This window comes from Bos indicus, chromosome 9 (genome assembly GCF_029378745.1).
Source record: "Bos indicus isolate NIAB-ARS_2022 breed Sahiwal x Tharparkar chromosome 9, NIAB-ARS_B.indTharparkar_mat_pri_1.0, whole genome shotgun sequence".
NCBI classification, from domain to species: Eukaryota; Metazoa; Chordata; class Mammalia; order Artiodactyla; family Bovidae; genus Bos; species Bos indicus.
Window position 1 is genome coordinate 87,646,186 of NC_091768.1, and position 27,010 is coordinate 87,673,195.

A 27,010-nucleotide genomic window follows, 5' to 3' on the forward strand; every position below is an offset into this window, starting at 1 on the left:
GTATTATTCCTTATAGCTTTACTGACATGTTTAAATTAGAATCCTCAACACTTAAAACCTTAGTTTTTAGTAAAAGCTAAGAATTAAACAATGAACTGTCTTTTACACTAGCATTTTATAGACTGGTTATCATAAACACTAGTGATAAGATTTTAAAACTTTTGTTCTCTTATAGAGAACATCTCGATGTGATAGCAACATTTTTGGATATTTCTAAATACCTTTAGTTTTTTATTTAGTAATTGATGTTTCAGTATATTTTATTTAATAAACTTTTATCACTTAAATTAACACAGTTCTAGGACTTTTAGTCAGTCAGTCATTTCAGTTGCTCAGTCATGTCCGACTCTTTGCGACCCCCTGGACTGCAGCATGCGAGGCTTTCCTGTCCATCACCAACTCCTGGAGCTTGCTCAAACTCAGTTATCAAACATCTAGAAAGATTATTTTAGGTAGACATTTCTAAAATATAATTATTTTAAAGAGTTTATCCCAATGTTTTTATCTCATTTACATTTACTTTCAGATTTCATAATATCAAGTTATTTTTCTTATAACAGATCTAGTAAGGTCTTACGTATTAAATCTAGGTACAATAAGGAGTTACATAATTTTGATGACTCTTGACATATCTATATCAGTTAGATAAACAAACAAACATTAATACCAGATATCAACTTAATATTGAATATTTGCCAGTTCACATGAACCTGAAAGTTACTTTAGCCACTGTCTTTAAATGAAAGTGCTTTTTATTAAAATTAAATAGTTATTTATAAATTTAATGTTGATAAAACTTTTTAGAAGTAGAGATGTCTCATGTATAATGTGTACACAGAAATATATAGGCAAAACCATAGATCTCATAGCTTCACTTAAAAGCTTAACCATGAATCGGGTATTACAATATAAAGTTATTAGTTTACAAAGAACAGCTGAAATACATTAACATTGTTTGCTCAGATGACTAAGGCTTTGCTATCTGTAAGGTTTGGTTAACAGAACATTCCCAGGGCCTTTAATTTTAAAGCTGCCACTTTTTCCCCTTGGTTTCAGGTCTTGTCTGATGGAGCTGATTAGGCTCAGTCTCAGTCCTTGTGGCTTGTATTTACATTTTGGTTTGTAAGAGATTTCTAAGAGAAAGCCAGTTGCTTTTATAGTTTTCTAAAGAACAGTTCTGTCACCTAAAGATATTAAAATCAGTGATACGATCTTTATTTTTTTATTTTATTTTATTTTTACTTTACAATATTGTATTGGTTTTGCCATACATCAACATGAATCCACCACGGGTGTACACGTGTTCCCAATCCTGAACCCCCCTTCTACCTCCCTCCCCATACCATCCCTCTAGGTCATCCCAGTGCACCAACCCCAAGCTTCCTGTATCCTGCATTGAACCTGGACTGGCGATTCATTTCTTATATGATATTATACATGTTTCAATGCCATTCTCCCAAATCATACAGGGTTACCATCTTTCTAAATTCCATATATATGTGTTAGTATACTGTATTGGTGTTTTTCTTTCTGGCTTACTTCACTCTGTATAATCAGCTCCAGTTTCATCCACCTCATTAGAACTGATTCAAATGTATTCTTTTTAATGGCTGAGTAATACTCCATTGTGTGTATGTACCACAGCTTTCTTATCCATTCATCTGCTGATGCTCAACATCACTCATTATCAGAGAAATGCAAATCAAAACCACAATGAGGTACCATTTCATGCCAGTGAGATTAGATCTTTAACAAAACTGAAATTTCTTTTACTAATTGTCTGTTTTAGAACTTTAGAGTTTAATTTACCATGCCTTTGAAGGTTTATATATAAAGTATTTAGCAGAGATACTTTGGAGTTTACAAATTAAACCCAAAGCAAAATCACTATTTTTATTAGTCCTTGTATTTTAGTTCCCAGTTTTTTTTTTTTTTTTTTCTTACTTGTATGGCTCAGGTAACATTATTGGTTAGTATGTTTAGTTATTATCTCCTGGGTGGCAATCTATATCTCTTATAATACCATGCAGTAGAACTATTCTCCAGTGAAACATGTCTATCCCATTGTATAATTAAACAAGAGATTTAAACATTTTCTATAAATCCATTTAAATATACCAATTTTATATACTTTTATCTAAATTCCATTAACTTATATACCTTTTAACTTCAATTTCTATCATCATTGTTGTTCAGTAGCTCAGTCGCATCCGACTTTTTGTGACTCCGTGGACTGTAGCCCACCAGGCTCCTCTGTCCATGGATTTCGCAGGCAAGAATACTGGGGTGGTTGCCATTTCCTTCTCTAGAGGATCATCCTGACCCAGCGTTCAAACCTTGTCACCTGCATTACGGGCGGATTCTTTACCACTGAGCCACAGGGGAAGCGCATTGGAAGTTTTTTTTTTTTTTTTCCTTTCGTTCCCTGTCCATTTTATCTAGTTTTATATAAAAAGTTCTGGGATCCCCACAGTGGGGTTGAGCCAAGATGGTCAGGCCCCTTGGCCTAACTCTTGCCCCAAATAACTGTTGGTCAGATATCGCAATGTGAATTTCTCTAGCCCCTTAAATAATGGCTGCAGCCTGATGGCCACTAGATCATAGGTGTTCTCCTTCCTGAGTGCCCTTAGGGCTCACCAGCTCTCGTAGGAAGGCTGCAATCACTGGTGACTATAGCATCCTCATTTGCTGGTATGGCAGAAGATATTCCATTTCTCACTTTCTTAAACATCTTTTATTTCCTCTAAGCCTACATCCCTTTCCTCACTCATTTCCTTATTAATGTGATATTTTGTGTGTGTATATAAACTGCTTCTTATTATTTATTAAAATTTTTTGTATTGTATTGAGATATCTATTATATAAGTTTCAGGTATACAGCACAGTGATTCACAATGTTAAAATGTTATTCTCTGCTTACAGTTATAAAATATTGACTGTATTCCTGTGCTGTACAATTAAAGGTAGTATTTAAGTCTGAATTCTAAAGAGATACTCATTTTTCCCTGGGTATCTCCCATATATACATGAGGTATACATGTTAATAAACTTAGCCACCTGATGCAAAGAACTGACTCATTGGAAAAGACCCTGATGCTGGGAAAGATTGAAGGCAGGAGAAGGGGACAACAGAGGATGAGGTGGTTGGGTGGCATCGCTGACTCGATGGACATGAGTTTGAATAAACTCTGGGAGTTGGTGATAGACAGGGAAGCCTGGTGTGCTGCAGTCCATGGGGTTGCAAAGAGTCAGACACAAGCCACTGAACTGAACTGAAACTTTTGTTTCTTTTTCTCTTGTTAATCTGTCTTTTATTAGAGCCTAGAACTCAGAGGGGTGAAGGAGAAATTATTTTTCCTCCCCTACAATACGAATATTTTAGAAAATAATTTTATGTATCTATCTATGTAGTCGTGGCTGTGCTGGGTCTTTGTTGCTGTGAAGGCTTTTCTCTAGTTACGGACAGCTTTCCTCTAGTTATGGAGAGCCGGGGCTCCTCTCCAGTTGTGGTGCGCAGACTTCTCCTTGCAGTGGCTTCTCTTGCTGTGGCGCACCGCTCTAGGGTGCGAGGGCGTCAGTAGCTGAACCACATGGTCTCAGGAGTTGTGGTTCCCGGGCTCTAGAGCAATAGTCATGGCACAAAGGCTTAGTTGCTCTGCAGCATTGGAACCTTCCTGGATCAGGCAACGAACCCCAGTCTGCTGCATTGACAGGCAGATTTTTTACCACTGAGCCAGCAGGGAAACACCCCTGTGTTTACAAAAAACTCATTCTTTCTCCAGCTGAGTGCTTTGTCTGGCTTTTGCTTGTTGGGTTTCAGAAGGGGTACCTTAGGTCTTGAACTACAGTGTGCTTCCTTGACTGCAAGCCCCAAGCTGAGCTCTGAAGTCCATCACTGTGTTTGTGTCAAGGTCATTCTCCCCATGTCTGCTCCCAGCCAAGAAGTAAGCCTGATAGTCTTGGGGGCTGAGGCAGGCCCCTTCCTGGGGGACATGGATTCCTCGAGAGCCTTATGGAACTTTCCCCAGCTGACACGGCAGTGTGGGATGCCACCACCCTGCCTCCCGCCCCTCTCTCCTTCACTTTGGGTCAGAACTGCGTCCATCTGAATGGTTCTCCAGCCTCCTCAGACTTCCTCCTTCTCTCTCACAGGGGTTTTCTTCAATGAAATCCCTGTAGGTTAACCCCATCTTGAAATCTTCTTCTCAAACCTGGACTACCATCTGGATTTATGAACTGAATGCATCTTATTTATTGAATATCAGGAGAAAAGTAAGAGAAGGGGGAACACGTAAGTTAAGCAGGGCTGTCCAGGTTTGGAACGAGTACAGAGAGTGAAAAGGTAGTCCAGAGAGTGAGCAGCTGAGAGAGGAACACTCAGGTGAGCGCTGGGTGGGGACAAAAGGATGCTTTATGTCCCCAGTGACCCTGAGACCACAAGGAAACCTCTGAAGGGCTGGGCCACCAGTGGGAGGGGCCTCCATTCTGGGTCCCAGCGGTCTCAGCCCCCAAATCCTCAGCCCTAACTCCTCTGACTCTCTGAGGTTCAGAAAAAATGGCAAGTTCTGCAGATCACTGAGAGCATGTTCTCTGTTGCCAGGTGCATTCCCATGGTCAGACGTTGGGGGAGCAGCTACTATACGCAGAGCGTGAGGCAGGGTATGGGACAAATTATGACAGTACAAGACAGAGTCTGTCCTCCACCAGGGCTTCCCAGGTGGCTCAGCAATAAGGAATCTGCCTGCAATGTAGGAGGCACGAGTTGGATCCCTGTGTTGGGAAGATCCCCTGGAGAAGGAAATGGCAACCCATGCCAGTATTCTTACCTGGAAAATCCCTGGTGGGCTATAGTCAGTGGGGTTGCAAAGAATCAGACATGCCTGAGCTACTAACACACATATCCTCCAAAGGCTCACAGTCTGTCTGGACACACAGGACGTTCAGCGGATAGTGAAGAGGCGGAACATCCTGGAAAACATGGTAAGTGAACACAGGGCACAGGGTGGCCAGAGGCCTCCTGGGGAAGAAGGTAGGACACAGCAAGAGGCAGAGTGAAGAGGAAGACTAGAGGGAGGAGTTATAAACCAAGGGTCTGCTTTCCAGAAGATCCAGACAGAGGCGCAGTGCGAGGAGGGATCTACCTTGGGGTCTAAGAGGCAAGATTCCAGAGTAGTGATGAAAGAGATTTTCACATATTGGGATATAGGGAAGCCATTCTGGCTTATACATGAGTTCACTTGAATTTTATGTTAGTTAAGATAGCCTGGTTGTGGCCTATCAAACATACTTTGTACGTCTGCTTTAATTACTAGGGAAAAGGACACCCTGACCAGAAGTAAAGAATGTCCATGCTAAAAATGAAGAATTAAATGCCCTTCCTCCTGGGATTCCAATGCTGGTCCTTCTCTGATGGTAAGACGCCCTTCCCAGGGGCCAAGGCTGTACTGACTGGATGTGTACATGCTGGTCTGTTCTTTTTTGAATCATTGGAGAAATATAAGCCTCACTTCTTCAATGTTCTTTGTTCTGACAAGATATAAGACTGTGCAAAAAACCCTACTTCTCTGGAGCACGTTCTCAGAGTAATCTGAAAGCTGGCTACTGGGCTAGCTGTTTGTTTGGCTCCAGTAGAACTCTTTTCTATTCTTATTATAAATTGTTTTTTGGTTATTTCTGTTGACAGAGCGCCAGGCTCTCTCTCAAACACTGGGAGGGGACAACTTCCCTGGTACCTCCTGGCTAATCTACAGGCCCCTCTAAACACACCTGGAAATTAGACAGACAGACACACACACATCTGAAGAAAGAAACAGGCAAAGCCCCAAGCACCTGGCTCAGAAGATTGAGGGAAGGATGAGAAAGACTCATCTTATTCCTCCACCAAGGCAGAGTTCCCTCCTCCTTGGCTGAGGGGACCCAGCTCTGCAGAACGATGACCAATTCCAGGAGAGAGAAAAGGCATTGTGCAGCCGTGCTCCACAGACAAGGCAGTGGCAGGAGCCTCAGCTTCACCTAAGGCCACAGGGATGGGAGGCCAGGCCTGAAGCTGCAGCCCCTCCTGCCTTTCCAGGTCCTGTGCTTCTGTTAGGGGTGTGTCCCCAGAAGTGGTACTGACCCGGGTTCTGGTGAGGTAGGCAACAGTGGGCCTCTGGGCTGGACACCTGGTATTTGTCAGGTGGAATAAAATTCAAGCTTTGTTCTCACTCCAAGGACAAAGTTAATGGCAAAAGTCGAGCTCTGCTGAAGCAGAGATAAGGTGCCCACTCCTGAGGTTAAGGAAGACTTCCCTGTGTGCACATGTTCAGGAGGGCTTCTTGGAGGTCAAAAAGGGAGGCCCCCCCATAGTAAGTGTGAACATGTATGTATAGGCCTCTGCGATGGGATCCAACTTAGAAGAACATTGCACATGCTACAGTTCGCAAGGGGCTTATAGCATATTGTTAAAGTATGGCCCATTATGGTGCCCTGACAAACAAGGGATGAAGTCACAGTGGCCACATTGCCCTGGGGGCAGACTGTACCTTCCTTAAGGCGATATCCTGTTTTCCCTGCTGGTGCCAGTTTCTCAAGACTACATGACCACCCGACTGTGAGACCCCTTCGACTAAGTGACCATAAGACCCCAGTTGCAGGCTAAAGATAAACTGAGGCCCCCTTCCTCCACGGCACAATTTCCCATCGACAGGGTATAAGAAGGGTTGGCTGTAAAAAGAGAGCACTGGTTTCTCTCTATAGCCAGTCACTTTCTTTCTTTCTTCCTACAATAAATCTTTCTCTGCTTGAATGCCTGGCTCACTCTCTTTTTCATCGCGCTTGCCTTACGTTTCTGGTACTGACACATGGGAGGGAAGACCCACTGCGGCCAGGTGGGCTCCTCTCCTGAGCCCACCTCTGGTAGTTCCCTCCCTTGGACCTTGCTAAGAAACCGAAGGGAGTCCCCAGGATGGGACTCTCCACTTGCCTTCCTGGATTGACATCCACACGCAGGCTCTAATTTCATCAGCTGCAGGGGTGAGTGAATTCCTGCTCTCTGGGATCCTCTTTCTCTGGTCTGGTTTTTGAAGCCCTAGAGCTAGGCAAAGGATCCCCTCAGCCCTTGGGCTCTGGTCTCACTTTGAAATAGGGGATGCCCACTTCAAAAAAATAAAATAGCTGAGCACCGAACAATTGGTGCTTTTGAACTGTCGTGTGGTGTTGGAGAAGACTCTTGAGAGTCCCTTGGACAGCAAGGAGATCTAACTGGTCCATCCTAAAGGAAATCAATCCTGAATATTCATTGGAAGAACTGATGCTGAAGCTGAAACTCCAATCATTTGGCCATCTGATGTGAAGAACTGACTTATTTGAAAATACCCTGATGCTGGGAAAGATTAAAGGCAGGAGGAGAAGGGGATGACAGAGGAGGAGGTGGTTGGATGGCATCACGGATTCGATGGACATGAGTTTGAATAAACTCTGGGAGTTGGTGATGGACAGGGAAGCCTGGCGTGCTGCAGTCCATGGGGTCACAAAGAGTCGGATACGACTAAGTGACTGAACTGAACTGATTTCAAGGTAGATCCTGCTGCTGTCAGGCTGTCTGAGAAGCCCATGAGAGTGGGTATGCCTTTTCTCTGAGACCTTTCTCCTCGTTTTTCTCTCGCCCTAGTTTGCCCTCCCTCCGTATTCGTCTATAATGGGAAATTCTCAGTCCCAACCTACAAAATCTACCCCTTTAGGCTGCCTTCTCCAAAACCTAAAAATCTTGGGTTTTCCAGGAGAGATAAGGCCAACACGGCTCCCTTATCACTCTAACGCTGTCTGGCCACAGTCTCAACTGGATATTAGGTTCCAATGGCCAGAAAACAGAACTCTCCATTCCAGTTCTTTACGGGACCTCTGTAACTTTGGCTGCCGCAATGGCAAGTAGTCAGAGATCCCTTACGTTCAGGCTTTCTTTGCTTTCCACCCAGGCCCTCTCCTGTTCTACTTCTCAAATACTTTTAGCCTATCCTGGGCCACTTCCCCCCAATACTACATCTCCTGATCCCTTTTTGGATTTTTCCTCCTCTTCTTTTGACCCTTCTGACCACAGTGCACCTCCAATCGCCTCTAATCCCACCGTAGCAGACCCGGTTCCCCAACCTCCACCTTAGGTTCCCCCTCTCCTCTTGCTCTCAGGTGCAGGCTGCCACCACTTCTCACCCTCCCTCCAGGCCTGTTTGGAAGGGGCTCTGGGGCTTTGATCCATCCCTGCTACCAGAGTCTCAAGTCCCATCCTGACCTCCCTAAATCCCCTCCTCACACCTGGCTGCAAAGGGCCTTAAAGAAACAGGACCCTGAATCCCTCCTGCTCCCCTCCTTCCCTTAGTAGAGGTGGCTGGTACAGAAGGCATTGTTCGGGTACACATCTCATTCTCCCTCTCCGATTTATCTCAAATCAAGAAATGTCTTGGCTCTTTTTCCTCTGACCCTGACACTTGTTTCAGTTCAGTTTAGTCGCTCAGTCATATCTGACTCTTTGAGTCCCCATGGACTGTAGCATGCGGGGCTTCCCTGTCCATCACCAACTCTCGGAGCTTATTCAGATGCATGTCCATTGAGTCGGTGATGCTATCCAACCATCTCATCCTCTGGCATCCCCTTCTCCTCCTGCCTTCAATCTTTCCCAGCATCAGGGTCTTTTCCAATGAGTTAGTTCTTCTCTTCAGGTGGCCAAAGTATTGGAGTTTCAGCTTCAGTGTCAGTCCTTCCAATGAATGTTCAGGATTGATTTCCTTTAGGATGGACCGGTTAGATCTCCTTGCTGTCCAAGGGACTCTCAAGGGACACTTTTATTTAAAATAATTTAAATACTTCACCCAGTCTTATGACTTGACCTGGCATGATATTTACACTAGACTGTCTTCTACCCTCCTCCTAGAAGAGGAAGAACAAGTCTGTCAAGCTTCTCAGGCTCATGCCCATGAAATACATCAAACTGATGGTACTAAACCTGTAGACCTAGCTGCCATTCCCAGGGACAACCCTGACTGGGCCTACCAGGCAGGGCATCTGGGGTAAACAGCCCATAATCACATGGTGACTTGCCTTACTACAGCCCTCCAAAAAGCAGGACATAAGGCTGTTAACTTTGATACACTCAGAGAAATAACTCAAAGACCAGATGAAAATGCAGCACAAATTCTAGCTAGGTTAACAGAAGGCATTGTTCTGTTAACCTAGCTAGAATTCTGTCCCCACAAAAATATACAAAATTAGATCCAACTTCAAAAGAAGGTACTATTGTCCTGAATACCCATTTGATTCCCAATCGTCCCCAGACATTCAAAAAAAGCTAAAAAAAGGCAGAGAGGAAGGCCCGCAAACCTCTCAACGAGATCTTTTAAATTTGGCTTTAAAATTTTTCAATAAATGGGAAGAACAGGCAAAACTAGTAAACGCTCAAAGAGATTAGGCTAAATATCATCTCTGAACCTCTGCTCTACACAGCTCCAAACCTTAATCCTCTGACAGAGAAAAGAAATCATCTAGGCCCTGTTACAAGTGCAGTAAAGAAGGGCACTGGGCCCGCTCATGCCCAAAGCCCAGGTCCCCTCCGGGTCCATGTTCTAATTGTGGCATAAAGGGACATTGGAAGGTGGACTGCCCTAATCCTCTCTAGGGATCCGGACATCTCCTCCCAGTCCCGAGCAGGAGTCCTCAGACCCAGCTCTGCCCAGGCTCCTTGGACCGGCTGATGAAGACTGAAGGTGCCCAGAGCCCCAGGCCCCAACTCTCATCACCTTTACGGAGTCCAGGGTATCTCACAGTGGCAGGGAAGCCCATCTCTTTTCTTATCAACACAGGGGCCACCTGTTCTGCCACACCTGCTTATTCCAGAAAAACTAGTCTTTCAGATCTCTGTCGTGGGGTTGACGGTTTAGTGCCTACACCACAGATTACCAAGCCTCTGCCTTGCACACTTCAAAATACCCCTTTCTCTCATTCTTTCCTCATACTCCCAAAATGCCCCACTCCAATCCTTGGAAGGGATCTACTCTTCAAATTCTAGGCTTTTGTCACTGTTCCAAATCTTTCTCCTGACCTGGCCTGGCTACTCCTTCTCGAACCTACTATTTCTTCACCTCCCCCATTACCCTCCTCATCTGTAAACCCTATAGTCTGGGATACTCCCACCATACTCCCATTTATATTTGTCTAAAAGATCCAACAAAGTTTCCCAATCAACCTCAATATCCTATTTCCCAAATACATCAACAGGGATTAAAACCCAACATCTCTAAGCTACTGCATCAGGGTCTCTTGTGCCCTACTCACTCTCCTTATAAAACGCCTATCCTACTTGTTAAAAAGCCAAATGGCTCCTACTGTCTGGGTCAGGACCTGACCCAGGGATTAAACCCAGGTCTCCTGCATTGCAGGCAGGTTCAGAGCTACCATATGATACACCAATCCCACTCCTGGGCATATATCCAGAGGTGATAGGTGATGGAGAGAGAGAAACTGGGAGTTTAGGATTGACATATGCACACTACCATACTTAAAATAGATCACCAACAAGTACTTACTGTGTGGCATAGGGAACTCTGCTCAATATTCTATAATAACATAAATGGGAAGAGAATTTGTAAAAAAATAGATACATGTATATGTTTAATTGAATCACTTTGCTATACACCTGAAACTAACACACATTTTTAATCAACTATATACTCCAATCAATATAAAATAAAATTTTTAATTAATTAATTAAAAATAATAAATATTGATATTGAGCATCTTTTCACATGCCTATTGGCCATGTGTATGCCTTCTTTGGAGAAATGTCTATTTAGATCTTCTGTCCATTCTTTAATTGGGTTCCCTGTTTTTATTACTGAGTTGTAACAGTTTTTCATATATTTTGGAAATTAAGCCCTTGTCAGCTGCATCATTTGCAAGTCTTTTCTCCCAGTCTGTAGTTAGCCTTTTTTGTTTTATGGTTTCCTTTGCTGTGCAAAAGTATGTAAGTTTGATGAGGACCCATTTCTTTATTGCTTTTCCTCATCTTTTTGTTTTCTGTTTCTACCAGAGTAGAAGCCATCTTGAACGGGCCTTCTGTCAGGAACTTTAATTCCCCTTAGATGGTTGCTGGGAGGAAGAGAAAGTTAGTTTTTTTTTTTTTTTTTGAATGACAAATAATACTGGATCATTATAACTTATGTAATTTCCAAAGTTGTACAATTATACAAAAAAAAAAAAAGGAGGGCACACAACCTGTAGAATTACACAGAATCCTCTTCAAAATGCATTGGCATTGAAATTTTGAAGGAAAAAATAAACAAATGGGACAGAAGCAAACTTGCAGAGTGATGAACTGGCCTAATTTCAATACTGTTGTGTCTATGGGACTCAGGAAGCTGGAGGAGAGGGAGAGGGTGAGAGAAGGGCAGGTCAGTGGAACGGTCAGGACACAGACGACGTTTATCAATTAAGTTTGCCACCTGAACTGGCACCGGAAACAATAACTGAGTTGGCTGAAAAGTTTCTTCAAGTTTTCATAAGATGGTATGGAAAACCCTAAGGAAACTCAATACAATGAAGAGGTCAGTGATCATCCAAGGCAAGCTCAAGATAGGGAAGCAGGAAGCCCTGAGCTCGCCCCTCCATGACCTTCTTGCCAGAAATTCTTCCCTGACGACCTCTGATCAATTTCTATTAATTAGGAAGACCAAAATGACAAAATGATCTAACTAGGAATGTTCTGGCTATCAGACCACGAAACGCTAAAATAAGTGGTTAGAGGAGGAAGAGGCAACATCCTGGTCGCGAGCTAGCAGTCTGGGGAAACCGCAGGTTAATGACTTCACCGGCCTGGCCCTGGGGCGGGGCGCCCGGGCTGAGGAACGCCCGCAGCGCCCCAGAAAGGATCCGCTCCTCTGACCTGCCGTCCTCCACTCCTGCAAAATCGAGATCCAGATGGCAAAGGGAGAGATAGGTGGCCCTGAGACCCGTCTTGGCTTCCTGGACTTGCTTCTCATTGTCTGGTTCAGCGGGACGCCCGGCGGTGAGTTCCGGGATGAACCTGCGCGGGGCGGGGGCGCGGCGCGGGGAAGTTGGGTGCGCGCGGGTTCGCGAAACTTCTTAAGGGGTGGTGCCGCCGCCCTCTCCTCTTTTCCCTCCCCTGGGTCCTTTACACCTCGGTGGCTCCCCCGGGCTACTTGCGGGCTCTCCGGGCGAGAACAGGGGTGCATTGGTGAAGCAGTAATGCGGGGACTTTGGGAGAAAACGGGGCCAGAACGTACAGGAAATGCTGTTGAGGCCCGCCAGGGCTCAGCCCGGCCCTGAGAAGTGGGAGTCCTGGAGCCCGGGGAAGGGACCCAGAGCCGCCCTGAAAACCACAAGCCCATGATCTGCCCTTCTGCGCCGTCGCAGCCGCGGCGCAGCCGCCGCTCTCCTGCGCCAGGCTCCAGCAATACTGAACCTTGAATTTCCACATGTTCAAGCTGGTTTTAGAAAAGGCAGAGGAACCAGAGATCAAATTGCCAACATCCGCTGCATCATCCTAAAAGCAAGAGAGTTTCAGAAAAACATCTATTTCTGCTTTATTGACTATGCCAAAGCCTTTGACTGTGTGGATCACAATCAACTGTGGAAAATTCTGAAAGAGATGGGAATACCAGACCACCTGACCTGCCTCTTGAGAAACCTGTAGGCAGGTCAGGAAGCAACAGTTAGAACTGGACATGGAACAACAGACTGGTTCCAAATAGGAAAAGGAGTCTGTCAAGGCTGTAAATTGTCACCCTGCTTATTTAACTTATATGCAGGGTATGTATGTATGTATATACATGTGCATGTATATATATCATAAAATATATATCCATGGGATTTTCCAGGCAAGAGTACTGGAGTGGGGTGCCATTGCCTTCTCTGACCTCAAAGGCAACTATGTGTAAAAAATTTACATAAACATTTTCAGTTCAAGCTAATAAAAGTGATATTGAGAAAGTATTCCACATCATTAAATCTATCTTCGAAAGTTCAGATGCTAAAGCATTCCTAAGGCATGTGTTCTGGAAGACAAACGTGCTTCTGTGATGCTGGGTGATGTATGTGACTAGCTGGCTCCAAGTGGGCCTCGACAGGCACCTTCCTCCTGATGCTGGGGGACTGTGAGAGGAGAGTCAGACACAGGCCCCCAGGGCTTCATGCAGCTCTGTGAGACACCGGGCCAGCTGCTGGAACTCTGGATCGAAGGCCCAGCACAAGCCAATACAGCAAATAGTTCATCAGGACAGTTGATAATCTGGGCTATTTGGTAACCCTCTTTCAGGTACTGGGCCACATCAAATGGGTAGATGTCCACTTAGGGCATTTGGCCAGAGTCATAAACACGTGGGCTCTTTTAGTAGCAGCATGCTGACTTCTTAGTTGTGGCATGCAGGATCCAGTTCCCCGACCAGGGATCAAACCCACGCCCCTGCATTGGGAGTGTGGAGTCTTAGCCACTGGATCACCAGGGAAGGATGGAGAACTCATTTTTAACCAGACTTTCAAAAGCCATCCATCGATCCCGTGTTTTTGTTGTTCCCCAGACAGTGAGAGTCCATGGGGAACAAGACTCTGGAGAGGGAGTGGCTTTGCTCTTAACTTGAAGTTGTCATCAATGACAGTGATCCTAGCTGCCAGGTCTTTGTGGAAGACTTCTCTTCTGACCAGGTAGCTCATTCCACAGGTAATCTGAGCAGCCATGTGAACTAGGTTTTGTTGAGAAGTTGCCTGCAGACTATTGGTCTCTACATATTTGCACTGTCGTAAAAACAATTTAAGATACCCCCAGTTAATGTAAGGCAGTCCACCATGGGCTTTTCCGCTTCTTCTGTTCACACGTGGCTAATAGGAAGATTTCTGTGATGAAGATCTCATAGCTCTCAGCTTTCAGGGAGCATCGCTATCAGCTGAATTTCACAAGCTCGAACTCTAACTGTTTTTACAAATGCTTGTTGCTCTTTATCTGGATCTTTTGCATCTACATAAACCCCATGGGAAGTACACCAAAAGGTACCTTCTGTGTATATCTTTTGAGTTCCTCTCCCTGGATAGATATTTTGGTATCATTCACCTAAGCTCTGGCCTCCAAAAGAGCGACACTTCTCAAGTCGTACTCCTCTAGCCACAAGGTCAGATAACTGGAGATGGGAGTTGTATTGTTCAGTGTGTTGCCTCTCACATACTGAGACATCTGGGAACGACTGGGACTGAGACAGCCCTTGGGAACTACTGCTGGTGCTGATGCTATCTCCCAGTTCAGTCCTTTTCACACTATGAACATGCAAAACAGCTAATACTAGTACTACAAGAAATATACCTGGACAGCAAACCCCTAGGCTGATATAAAACACACGTGTAGACATGGCTGGAGCTGCATGTACAGGATCATAAATGGGTTCCTCCGCTGGTCGTTTTGTCCAAGGCTGAAGTTTTCCTTCCTTGATTTCTGGATGGCAACTTTTCCTTTGTTTCAACTCTAAGATGTGAAGCTTTTTGAAGTTACTGTCAAGTTGAGGTGCATTTAGTGTCGTAACTTCAGAATCTACTTTGCCAGGACAGGACAGCTCAAGCCCAAACACTGATACAGTGCGTGGGAGTTCTGGGGCCAAGGGGCGCTGGGGCGGCAGGCAGCCTAGTGGACCCAAGCGGTACTGGCGGCGGCCTGCCGGATCCCCATCCCAGGGAGACCACCCTGCACATCCATCCTGCTGTGAGTGCCTGCCTCTACCACCCAGGAGAAGCCAGGCCACCTGATGCTGCCCACCTGGCCTGAGCCCTTGAAAGGTGAATAGCTCCTACCCCGGCCACCCTGCTGGTGTTAACTGATCCATGATAAAGAGCGCTGGTCCTTCAAGGGCCTAGAGCAGTAGAGAAGGGACCTATTCCTTCAGCAGCAGTAAGAAGGGACCAGAGAGCAGTAGGGAAGGGACCTACTTCCCTTCAGCAGTAGTAAGAATGTTCCAGAGAGCTGTAGGGAAGGGACCTACTTCCCTAAGTAGTAAGACGGGACCAGAGAGCAGTGGGAAGGGACCTGCTGGTCTTTCAAGGGCCGAGAGGAGTATGGAAGAGGCCTACTTCCCTTTTGCAGTAGTAAAAAGGGACCAGAGAGCAATAGGGAAGGGACCTGCTGGTCCTTCAAGGGCCGAGAGCAGCAGGAAAGGGGCCTACTTCCCTCAGCAGTAGTAAGAAGGAACCAGAGAGCTATAAGGAAGGGAACCTGCTGGTCCTTCAAGGGCCGAGAGGTGTAGGGAAGGGGCCTACTTCCCTTCTGCAGTAGTAAGAAGGGACCAGAGAGGCTCAGGGAAGGGACCTACTTCCCTCAGCAGTAGTAAGGAGGGACCAGAGAGCAGCAGAGAAGGGACCTGCTGGTCTTCAAGGGCCGAGTGCAGCAGGGAAGGGGCCTACTTCCCTTCAGCAGTAGTAAGAAAGGACCAGAGAACAGTAGGGAAATTACCTACTTCCCTATAGCCCCAGTAAGCAGGGACCAAAGAGTCATAAGGAAGGACCTGCCACTCCTTCTTTTGCCAAGAACAGTATGTAAGGGGGCTACTCCCCTCAGCAGTAGTAAGGAGGGACCAGAGAGCAGTTCAGAAGGGACCTGATGATCCTTCATGGCTGAGAACAGTAGAGAAGTGGCCTACTTCCCTCAGCAGTAGTAAGAAGGGACCAGAGAGCAATAGGGAAGGGAACCTGCTGGTCCTTCAAGGGCTGAGTGAAGTAGGGAAGTGGCCTACTTCCCTCAGCAGTAGTAAGAAGGGACCAGAGAGCAATAGGGAAGGGAACCTGCTGGTCCTTCAAGGGCCGAGTGCAGTAGGGAAGGGGCCTACTTCCCTTCAGCAGTAGTAAGAAGGGACCAGAGAGTCTCAGGGAAGGGACCTACTTCCCTCAGCAGTAGTAAGGAGGGACCAGAGAGCAGTGGGAAGGGACCTGCTGGTCCTTCAAGAGCTGAGAGGAGTAGGGAAGAGGCCTACTTTCCTTTTGCAGTAGTAAAAAGGGACCAGAGAGCAGTAGGGAGGGACCTGCTGGTCCTTCAAGAGCCGAGAGGAGTATGGAAGGGACCTACTTCCCTTTTGCAGTAGTAAAAAGGGACCAGAGAGCAATAGGGAAGGGACCTGCTGGTCCTTCAAGGGCCAAGAGCAGCAGGGAAGGGGCCTACTTCCCTTCAGCAGGAGTACGAAAGGACCAGAGAACAGTAGGGAAATTACCTACTTCCCTTTAGCCCCAGTAAGAAGGGACCAAAGAGTCATAAGGAAGGACCTGCCACTCCTTCTTTTGCCAAGAACAGTATGTAAGGGGGCTACTCCCCTCAGCAGTAGTAAGGAGGGACCAGAGAGCAGTTCAGAAGGGACCTGCTGATCCTTCATGGCTGAGAACAGTAGAGAAGTGGCCTACTTCCCTCAGCAGTAGTAAGAAGGGACCAGAGAGCAATAGGGAAGGGAACCTGCTGGTCCTTCAAGGGCTGAGTGAAGTAGGGAAGGGGCCTACTTCCCTTCAGCAGTAGTAAGAAGGGACCAGAGAGTCTCAGGGAAGGGATCTCCTTCCCTTCAGCAGGAGTAAACAGGGACCAGAGAGCAGCAGGGAAGGGACCTACTTCCCTTCAGCAGTAGTAAGAAAGGACCAGAGAACAGTAGGGAAATTACCTACTTCCCTTTAGCCCCAGTAAGAAGGGACCAAGGAGTCATAAGGGAGGACCTGCCACTCCTTCTTTTGCCAAGAACAGTATGTAAGGGGGCTACTCCCCTCAGCAGTAGTAAGGAGGGACCAGAGAGCAGTTCAGAAGGGACCTGCTGATCCTTCATGGCTGAGAACAGTAGAGAAGTGGCCTACTTCCCTCAGCAGTAGTAAGAAGGGACCAGAGAGCAATAGGGAAGGGACCTGCTGGTCCTTCAAGGGCCGAGAGCAGCAGGAAAGGGGCCTACTTCCCTCAGCAGTAGTAAGAAGCAACCAGAGAGCTATAAGGAAGGGAACCTGCTGGTCCTTCAAGGGCCGAGAGGTGTAGGGAAGGGGCCTACTTCCCTTCTGCAGTAGTAAGGAGGGACCAGAGAGCAGCAGAGAAGGGACCTGCTGGTCTTCAAGGGCCGAGTGCAGCAGGGAAGGGGCCTACTTCCCTTCAGCAGGAGTAAGAAAGGACCAGAGAACAGTAGGGAAATTACCTACTTCCCTATAGCCCCAGTAAGCAGGGACCAAAGAGTCATAAGAAAGGACCTGCCACTCCTTCTTTTGCCAAGAACAGTATGTAAGGGGGCTACTCCCCTCAGCAGTAGTAAGGAGGGACCAGAGAGCAGTTCAGAAGGGACCTGATGATCCTTCATGGCTGAGAACAGTAGAGAAGTGGCCTACTTCCCTCAGCAGTAGTAAGAAGGGACCAGAGAGCAATAGGGAAGGGAACCTGCTGGTCCTTCAAGGGCCGAGTGAAGTAGGGAAGTGGCCTACTTCCCTCAGCAGTAGTAAGAAGGGACCAGAGAGCAATAGGGAAGGGAACCTGCTGGTCCTTCAAGGGCCGAGTGAAGTAGGGAAGTGGCCTACTTCCCTCAGCAGTAGTAAGAAGGAACCAGAGAGCAATAGGGAAGGGAACCTGCTGGTCCTTCAAGGGCCGAGTGAAGTAGGGAAGTGGCCTACTTCCCTCAGCAGTAGTAAGAAGGGACCAGAGAGCAATAGGGAAGGGAACCTGCTGGTCCTTCAAGGGCCGAGTGCAGTAGGGAAGGGGCCTACTTCCCTTCAGCAGTAGTAAGAAGGGACCAGAGAGTCTCAGGGAAGGGATCTCCTTCCCTTCAGCAGGAGTAAACAGGGACCAGAGAGCAGCAGGGAAGGGACCTACTTCCCTTCAGCAGTAGTAAGAAAGGACCAGAGAACAGTAGGGAAATTACCTACTTCCCTTTAGCCCCAGTAAGAAGAGACCAGAGAGTCATAAGGAAGGACCTGCCACTCCTTCTTTTGCCAAGAACAGTATGTAAGGGGGCTACTCCCCTCAGCAGTAGTAAGGAGGGACCAGAGAGCAGTAGGGAGGGACCTGCTGGTCCTTCAAGAGCCGAGAGGAGTATGGAAGGGACCTACTTCCCTTTTGCAGTAGTAAAAAGGGACCAGAGAGCAATAGGGAAGGGACCTGCTGGTCCTTCAAGGGCCAAGAGCAGCAGGGAAGGGGCCTACTTCCCTTCAGCAGGAGTACGAAAGGACCAGAGAACAGTAGGGAAATTACCTACTTCCCTTTAGCCCCAGTAAGAAGGGACCAAAGAGTCATAAGGAAGGACCTGCCACTCCTTCTTTTGCCAAGAACAGTATGTAAGGGGGCTACTCCCCTCAGCAGTAGTAAGGAGGGACCAGAGAGCAGTTCAGAAGGGACCTGCTGCTCCTTCATGGCTGAGAACAGTAGAGAAGTGGCCTACTTCCCTCAGCAGTAGTAAGAAGGGACCAGAGAGCAATAGGGAAGGGAACCTGCTGGTCCTTCAAGGGCCGAGTGAAGTAGGGAAGTGGCCTACTTCCCTCAGCAGTAGTAAGAAGGGACCAGAGAGCAATAGGGAAGGGAACCTGCTGGTCCTTCAAGGGCTGAGTGAAGTAGGGAAGTGGCCTACTTCCTTCAGCAGTAGTAAGAAGGGACCAGAGAGCAATAGGGAAGGGAACCTGCTGGTCCTTCAAGGGCCGAGTGCAGTAGGGAAGGGGCCTACTTCCTTCAGCAGTAGTAAGAAGGGACCAGAGAGTCTCAGGGAAGGGACCTACTTCCCTCAGCAGTAGTAAGGAGGGACCAGAGAGCAGTGGGAAGGGACCTACTGGTCCTTCAAGAGCTGAGAGGAGTAGGGAAGAGGCCTACTTTCCTTTTGCAGTAGTAAAAAGGGACCAGAGAGCAGTAGGGAGGGACCTGCTGGTCCTTCAAGAGCCGAGAGGAGTATGGAAGGGGCCTACTTCCCTTCAGCAGTAGTAAGAAGGGACCAGAGAGTCTCAGGGAAGGGATCTCCTTCCCTTCAGCAGGAGTAAACAGGGACCAGAGAGCAGCAGGGAAGGGACCTACTTCCCTTCAGCAGTAGTAAGAAAGGACCAGAGAGCAGTAGGGAGGGGCCTGCTGGTCCTTCAAGAGCCCAGAGGAATAGGGAAGGGACCTACTTCCCTTTTGCAGTAGTAAGAAGGGACCAGAGAGCAATAGGGAAGGGACCTGCTGGTCCTTCAAGGGCCGAGTGCAGTAGGGAAGGGGCCTACTTCCCTTCAGCAGTAGTAAGAAGGGACCAGAGAGTCTCAGGGAAGGGGCCTACTTCCCTTCAGCAGGAGTACGAAAGGACCAGAGAACAGTAGGGAAATTACCTACTTCCCTTTAGCCCCAGTAAGAAGGGACCAAAGAGTCATAAGGAAGGACCTGCCACTCCTTCTTTTGCCAAGAACAGTATGTAAGGGGGCTACTCCCCTCAGCAGTAGTAAGGAGGGACCAGAGAGCAGTAGGGAGGGACCTGCTGGTCCTTCAAGAGCCGAGAGGAGTATGGAAGGGACCTACTTCCCTTTTGCAGTAGTAAGAAGGGACCAGAGAGCAATAGGGAAGGGACCTACTTCCCTTTTGCAGTAGTAAGAAGGGACCAGAGAGTCTCAGGGAAGGGACCTCCTTCCCTTCAGCAGTAGTAAACAGGGACCAGAGAGCAGCAGAGAAGGGACCTGCTGGTCTTCAAGGGCCGAGTGCAGCAGGGAAGGGGCCTACTTCCCTTCAGCAGGAGTAAGAAGGGACTAGAGAGCAATTCAGAAGGGGTCTGCTGATCCTTCATGGCTGAGAACAGTAGAGAAGTGGCCTACTTCCCTTCAGCAGTAGTAAGAAAGGACCAGAGAATAGTAGAGAAATTACCTACTTCCCTTCAGCAGCCTGGAAAATCCCATGGATGGAGGAGCCTGGTAGGCTGAAGTCCATGGGGTCACTAAGAGTCGGACACGACTGAACGAGTTCACTTTCACTTTTCACGTTCATGCATTGAAGAAGGAAATGGCAATCCACTCCAGTGTTCTTACCTGGAGAATCCCAGGGATGGTGGAGCCTGATGGGCTGCCGTCTATGGGGTCGCACAGAGTCGGACACGACTGAAGCGACTTAGCAGCAGCTTTTGAGGTATAGGTATATTTTTACAAAATAGTTTTAAAAATTGTTTAAACACACATATTTGAACTAACAATCTTACTACCAACTGCTTTTTATTTTCTTAACTTCTACAAGGTAATGTAGTTGATTCACCTTTAAAGTTTTGCTTTCTTTCACTAGTGTTGAGAATGATTTGTCTTCAACATGCAGTACTTTTTATTAGGTAAATAAAAACCATCCAGCAGTTATGGGCTAATGCTCCCCGCTTCTTTATTACCGAGTAGCTACCTTGGTCCAAAGTGCCATACAGGAATCCACAGGTGTGAGCAGAGGATAGTGGCCATATAACAACTCTGGGCTCACATCTAGGCCAGAGATGTGGGTCTTGTTTGTTCCTTGTGGCCCTGCTTATGCCAAAACACATAACCACTTCTGTCCTATGACGGCTGGCCTAGCTGAACTAATGACTAGGGGTTGATGAGCACACATCACGATGGGCAACCCCAGTCCCTGACCAGAGGCCTCATCTCTGCCAGGCCCCAGGACCACACCAGGAGCCACGTTTAAATGGTGTGACTTTCCCCACTGCAAGTGGCATGGCCTAGCTTCAGAACACTCGGGATCTGTGTTGTGAGCCTTCACATAGAAAATGGCACGTAGCACCTTTCTGGCCACAGATACCTCTGATGTCACCGGTTCTGCTGGGTCATCTGCCCAAGAAGCAGCTCCAGCCATGCCCATCGTTCACCTATTGTGACTGCTTTTGTGCTGGGACAGCAGGTTGCAGCAGAGACCTAGGGTCCGCAAAGCCTCAAGAATTTCTTCTGTACCATTACAGGAAACCTAAGGCCACAGTGGTATTAAATGGAGATAGGATAGGGACCACACCCCTGCAGCCCTCGAGAGGTTGTAGATTGGTACCTGTCTCTGTATTTCCTCCAGGATGTTGTACACACATACTATTGGGGATGGGGAAGTAGGGTCTGAAGTTTGAATCTGGAATTGACTACTACAGTAGTCTTCACCCCATGATAATCTACTAGCTACTCAGGTCTCCATGCCTATCACAAGGCCAGGGCATGTGAAATGACCGCTGTGTGGTCTGTGGACCCAGTGATAACCACTGTAAGCAGAACCTGGGACTGCTGTCCACTGATGGCCTGGTACTCCAAGCATGGCTTCAACAATTAGGGGACCATGATGATGCTACGATTCCTGTGCCTGATATTAGAAACACACTAGGTGCAATGTGAATGTGAGAGTAGTTTCTGCTTCTGCAGGTTCACTTACCCCAGTAAATAACCGTGTGGCTCTTTGGGAAAGAATGGAAGGACTTTTGCACTAGATGTGGTGATGAAAGGACCCTCCTCTTTAGAACATGGCTTCTTTCTCTGGTGACACCTTCTGAGAAGTGGCTCAGATCCGGAAAATGGGCCTGGATCAGGTGTTTGGTAGGAATGGCTGCCTTTGGCTTCCTGATCATCCAGCTTTGTGTTCTGTCTTTCTTTAATTCTTTCTATGGTACAGTTTGTATCTGGGTTCCTGCCCATCTGTTTGCCTTTAGGATCGCCCTGTTCTATGAGCCAGTATCATATTCTCTGCAGTCAGGCCCTGGCTGGCATTGAGACTCCCTAATCACTTTGACCACTGCACCTACTTTTCTGCGGCCCTAGAGCACCCCCCACTTGGAATCTGATTTTTCTACAACTTCCATCCCTGTTCCTGGTAGAAGCCCACAGGAGCACGGTCTCCTACCACCATCCCTGACCTTCTGCAAAAGTCAACCTTGAGCTGTTGGAGATGCTTCTCATCTGCGCTTTCCTCTCGAGCTCCATAGAGTCCATCAGGCTTTCCCATGGAGCTGGTGGATTGCACACTCTCCTGCCCTTTCACACCGTGTCCACCCTGGCAGATTCACTTCTCTGAGCCTTGGATCGCCTCCTCTACCACCTGCCTCGGAAGTTCTGGATTTTCTCTTTCATGCCCGATGGGCCAGGCCCTTCTCCAGGATTCCAAGACCTGTCCTAGTGGGAGATTACCATGTCTCCCCAGCCTTGCTAAGCCCAGTGACCTGTGATTATAAACTCTCCCTTCCCCAGCTCTGGGTTCTGAGCTCATCCTTCCCAACCCCAGCCTCACTGACTGTGATCCGCTTCCTCAGGAACAGCCCCCTCATCCTCTGCATCTCTCACAGGACACTCAGAGAGAAGCTGACAGTCCTCTGGGTTTAGGCCTTTCCTTCTGAACCAGCCTGGCCCATCCCTGGGAAAAGCATGTGTCGGTTAGTGCCACGTGCGGAGCTTGTGAGCAGAGTGGAAATGGGGCATATCCAGGGTTGTGGTGTTTCTTGCCTGACTGAGGCTTTTCGTCTTCCTCAGTCGTACCGGATGAGGGGCTGGGGAGGGCAGGCCGGGCCATCCTGCTCTGTCAGCCTAGACCTGCAGTCCTACTGTGCTCTCACAGAACTGGGGTGGAGGGCTATGGGTCTTCTTCCAACCTCACCCTCACTGCGGTTTGCTTTCACAGACGCTCACTCTCTTTCCTTTGACTTCACCGTCGATCCTCAGCCCAGACCTGGACATCCGTGGTGTGAGATTCAAAGCCAGGTGGACGGAAAGGTTTTTCTCTCCTATGATTGTGGTCATGCAAAGATCATAATCCCAAGTGTGTTGGGAGAAGAAGTGAAAACCATAAAGGCCTGGGAAACACAGATCGAAACACTGAGAGACATCAGGGACTGGATCAAGGACCAAATGCATGACTTTACACTGGAGAAACACATGCCCAGAGGTGAGTTAGAAAGTCCAAGTACAGGAGGGCCAGATTAGGGGCTTAGCTACATTCACTGTTTATAAGTAAAAAATATAATTGAATACTGGTCCTTCCCTAGTAGTCCAGTGGAAGGAGTGGCCTCTGGGGAGAGCACAGGGCCACATTAGCTGGGCCAAGGGAGGTGGACCCAGGTGGGGCAGAGAATCTATCAAGCCCAGAGGCTGAGCTCTTTCTTTCCCATGGTGGGGGCAGACCCTCGCACCCTGCAGGCCAGGATGACATGTCGCTGTGAGGATGACAGACACGTCAGTGGATCTTGGCAGTTTGGCTTGAATGGAGTAATGATCCTCCACTTTGATTCGGAGAATGGACACTGGAGAGTGGATCACCCTGGAGGCAGATGGATGAAAGAGAAGTGGGAGAATGACAGAGCTGTGACCAACTTCTTGAAGAAGGTCTCCATGGGAGACTGTCGGGGTTGGCTTCAGGATTTCATGGTGCGATGGAAGGAAATATTGAAGACCACGGGTAAGTGAGAAGAGGAAGAGAAAGTGATACTCCTCTCATGGTGACATGGACCCACCCCTCTGTGTGTGTTTGTGTCTCTGTGTGTGTTTGAGGAAGTGATCCGTCAGAGGTGAGTTGTTCCTGGGAGAGCAATGATCCGGGATGCTCTGTCATTCTCCTTCTTCTTCTACCTCCTGATAGCTCTCCTCACAGCACAGGCCTTTGGACAACTGAACATGGATTTTTGCTGATCCCAAAACTGTAGACATCTTTTTGATTTCTGGGATTTATTTTTCACTGTACCCTCTTTCCAGAATTTTCTTTCAAATGTCACCAATCCTTCTTCTGGAAATCTGTCAATACCACCTCTGCTGTCAGCTCCTGAGGATTCCATCCTCAGGTCACCATCTCTGATGTCACAGCAGGACTGAGTGGCTGTGTTGGAAACCCTGCTCCCCCATTAGCTGTCAGAGCCCCATGAGGAGTGGACTCCTCTCTTCCCTCCGTCTCGCCTGGGGATCTGTCTCAGGGGCCTCCATGTGATGGGTGTAAACTTCTGCATAATAGGAGTACCTGAGTCAGGGGAGCGAGGAGGCATTTGCCAAGTTTGGGGTCTGGACAAGGGCTTGACTCTTACTCTCCTTGCAGCATCACCGACCACAGTCCCACCTACAGTGCAGCCCACGGCCCCACCCATCAGTCACGTCACCTGGATCGCCCCTGGGGTTCTCGTCAGTTTTGTCATAATGGGCATCGTAGCCTGGATCCTTTACAAGAAGAGGTACTGAGGGCAGAATCCAGCGGGAAGGCGGGGGCACAGGGCCTAGTGTGAGGACAGGGAAGGGAATCCCACAGGCTGAGTCACAACTGTTGCTGCTCCAGGAGTACAGGCCTGGCCTATCCCCTTCCCACAGTCTCTTCTGTGGGGCTCCTGCTTGCCTGCTTGACCCACTTCTAATATGCCACTGCATATTAGAGCCTTTGGAGTAGGGTCTGCAAACGCCTTCCCACTCCTTCCTCCTGGATTTGGGAATCCCATGCAACCCCTGCCCTTCACTGAACCTCCTCATCCTGGAAATGAGCCAGGTGAGTGAGACCTCATATAACCTGACAGCAAGAACTCAGACAAGCTCAGGCCTCAGTTCTGATAGCTCCTCACTGTCAGATGACAATGGGAAGTGAGGGGTGGCTGGGGCACAGGAAGGCTGAGGGCCTATTGATGCTTAAAGGGTTCAGCCAAGTCCCCTGACTGAGCACAGACTGCTGGCTGGCAGGGCCCCGGTAGGTGGTGTGAGAACAGCAGGCACTCAGGGCGAGGGCAGGACTCACGGGGGCTGAGAGCAGCATGGGGGCCCCACATGATGTGTCAGCGGGGAGGGGACCCACCCAGGGGCCAAGACGAGAGGGGCCGGGCTTTCATCCCAGGAGGAAGGGGCAGGAAGGCCTTTGCAGACCCAACTCCAAAGGCCTGTTCTCACAGGAAGTGGCTTGGGTCAAGCAGGCAAGGCAGGAGCCTCACAGGAGAGACTGTGAAAAGAGGTAAGGCCAGGGCTGTGCTTCTGGAGCAGAAGCAGTTCAGACTCAGCCTGTGGCCTGCAGGTCACCAGCCTCCTGGGGACTCAGAGCCTCCATCACTGAGAGGCCCTGCCTTGTGCAGAGGTGCCTGGGGATGGGTGGGCCTGAGCTGGGGTGGAGGCGCCCAGCTAGGAGGGACCAGGAAGAGATGGGGAGCAGGGACCCTGGTCCTGAGAGCTGTGTGTGCTGCTGGCTCAGAGGCTGGAGGGGAGCGAAGGAAGGAGGTTTGCCTGCAGCCCCCCAAGGCTGTCAGGAAGCAACACCCCTCCTCCGAGGACATGCTCCCTGGTCCTTTAGGCCCACCTCGGGGAGGATCCAGACCTGAGTAAAGGGAACAGGTTGATTCCTCACTGGCTCCAGTCCTAAGCCTAAGCAGGGGGTGTCAGGGCCTGTGGTGACTCTGTGATGTAGGAAGGAAGGAGGAGGTGTCTAGAAGCTGCTGGGCCTGGGGTGGGGGTGGGGGTGGAGGACATAGGAACCCCTCAGTGAGGGAGGGGCTGGAGGGGAGGTTGGGGAGGGACAGCCCCAGGAAAGTGACAGGAGTTCCTCAGCTTCCTGGACCAATACCAGTTTCTTTTCTGCAGGAGACTGTGTTCCCAGGAAGCCCCTGACAGGTGCTCTGTTGGCCTCAGGACTCAATGTTTGCTTGGCTACTTTTGTTCTCCTGCGTTCACTTTAGAGCCAAGAGATCAGACCTTAGGAGTCTCAAGTCTGTCTACCAGTTATGATGACACAGTGGCTGCACCATCTCGAGTCTCTTGTCAAATCTGATGAGCATCCTCCTCAACATCTTTATTTTTTTCAAATGTAGTTTCTCTTGGTGCTGAGTGACGGAATCCCTGAACTGAAACTTTCAACTACTTGAACAAGAGATCTCCACAAACAGAACTCTTTCAGTCTTCTTCTAATTTTTGGAAAATTAGACTTTTCCCTGCATTGTGACCTTATTCTTACAAATGATGATATTGCTGGAAAAATACATCTGTTACTACAGGACTCAGGGATTTTTTTCTATGTCCAGAGAAACAACTTCAGTGTATTTTCAATGGAACAAAATTTTACGTTGACTGATTCCCTTCATAATTTATTACTCTATTGGCACTGAGTCATGTTTGATTCTTTGTGACCCCATGGACTGTAGCCCACCAGGCTCCTCTGTCCATCAGATTTCACAGCAAGAATACTGGAGTGGGTCCTTATATCCATCTCTAGGGGATCTTCCTGACCCAGGGATGGAATCCTTGTCTCCTGTGTCTCATGCGTTGGTGGGCCAATTCTTTACCACTAGCGCCACCTGGGAACCCTTTATGCTGCTGCTGCTGCTGCTTCTAAGTCGCCTCAGTCATGTCTGACTCTCTGCGACCCCATAGACAGCAGCCCACCAGGCTCCCCCGTCCCTGGGATTCTCCAGGCAAGAACACTGGAGTGGGTTGCCCTTCCTTCTCCAATGCGTGAAAGTGAAAAGTGAAAGTGAAGTCACGCAGTTGTGTCCGACTCCTAGCGACCCCATGGACTGCAGCCTACCAGGTCCTCCCTTTATACTGATCCTTAAATTAATATTGCAAAAGAGTTAAGTACTTCATGCCTGTTTTCTAATCCAGGAGAAGAGTCATGGTATTTCACTATTCCTCCACATTATGAGACTAAATAAAACCAATGATAACGCTTTATTTCTTGTGGAAACAGAGAATTTAAAGATCACTCCTAAACAAACATGCAGTCCAGTTGTGGAGTGATCTTTAAATTCTCTGGATTTTTAAATGTATATTTCACCATATCCCAACACTAGGTCATATGTTCACCCTACCATGCAGCCATCCCAGTGTTAGTTCTAGGCTGGAAAACGTGGACTAAAAGCCATGTAAATACAGGCAGACCTCAGAGACATAGCAGGCTGGGTTCCAGACCAGGGCGATAAAGTGAATTTCACAATAAAGGGAATCACACAAACTTTTTCATTTCCACTGCAATATAGTGTTATGTTGACACGGAATTCTGTTAAGGGTGCAATAGCTTTATGTGCAAATAAATAATGTACAGACCTTAATACACAACACTTTGTTTCTAAATTAAAATATGTTGAGCATCATCTGAGCC

General features: G+C 48.0%; 1 protein-coding gene and 2 pseudogenes across 1 annotated transcript in view; 2 read left to right on the top strand and 1 right to left on the bottom strand.

The window, feature by feature from the left end:
• Window positions 1-5,393, top strand: part of LOC109564039 (UL16-binding protein 1-like) — a 267,031-nt gene extending 261,638 nt beyond the window's left edge. Inside the window, exon 3 of the transcript XR_011568528.1 lies at window positions 4,911-5,393. The gene's annotated coding sequence lies outside the window, so the exon portion shown is untranslated. The remainder of the gene's footprint in view (window positions 1-4,910) is intronic.
• A 5,531-nt stretch (window positions 5,394-10,924) lies between these two features.
• LOC139184955 (UL16-binding protein 3-like) lies at window positions 10,925-26,018 on the top strand (annotated as a pseudogene).
• LOC109563441 (tyrosine-protein kinase RYK-like) lies at window positions 13,063-20,800 on the bottom strand (annotated as a pseudogene).
• Window positions 26,019-27,010: the final 992 nt, after the last annotated feature.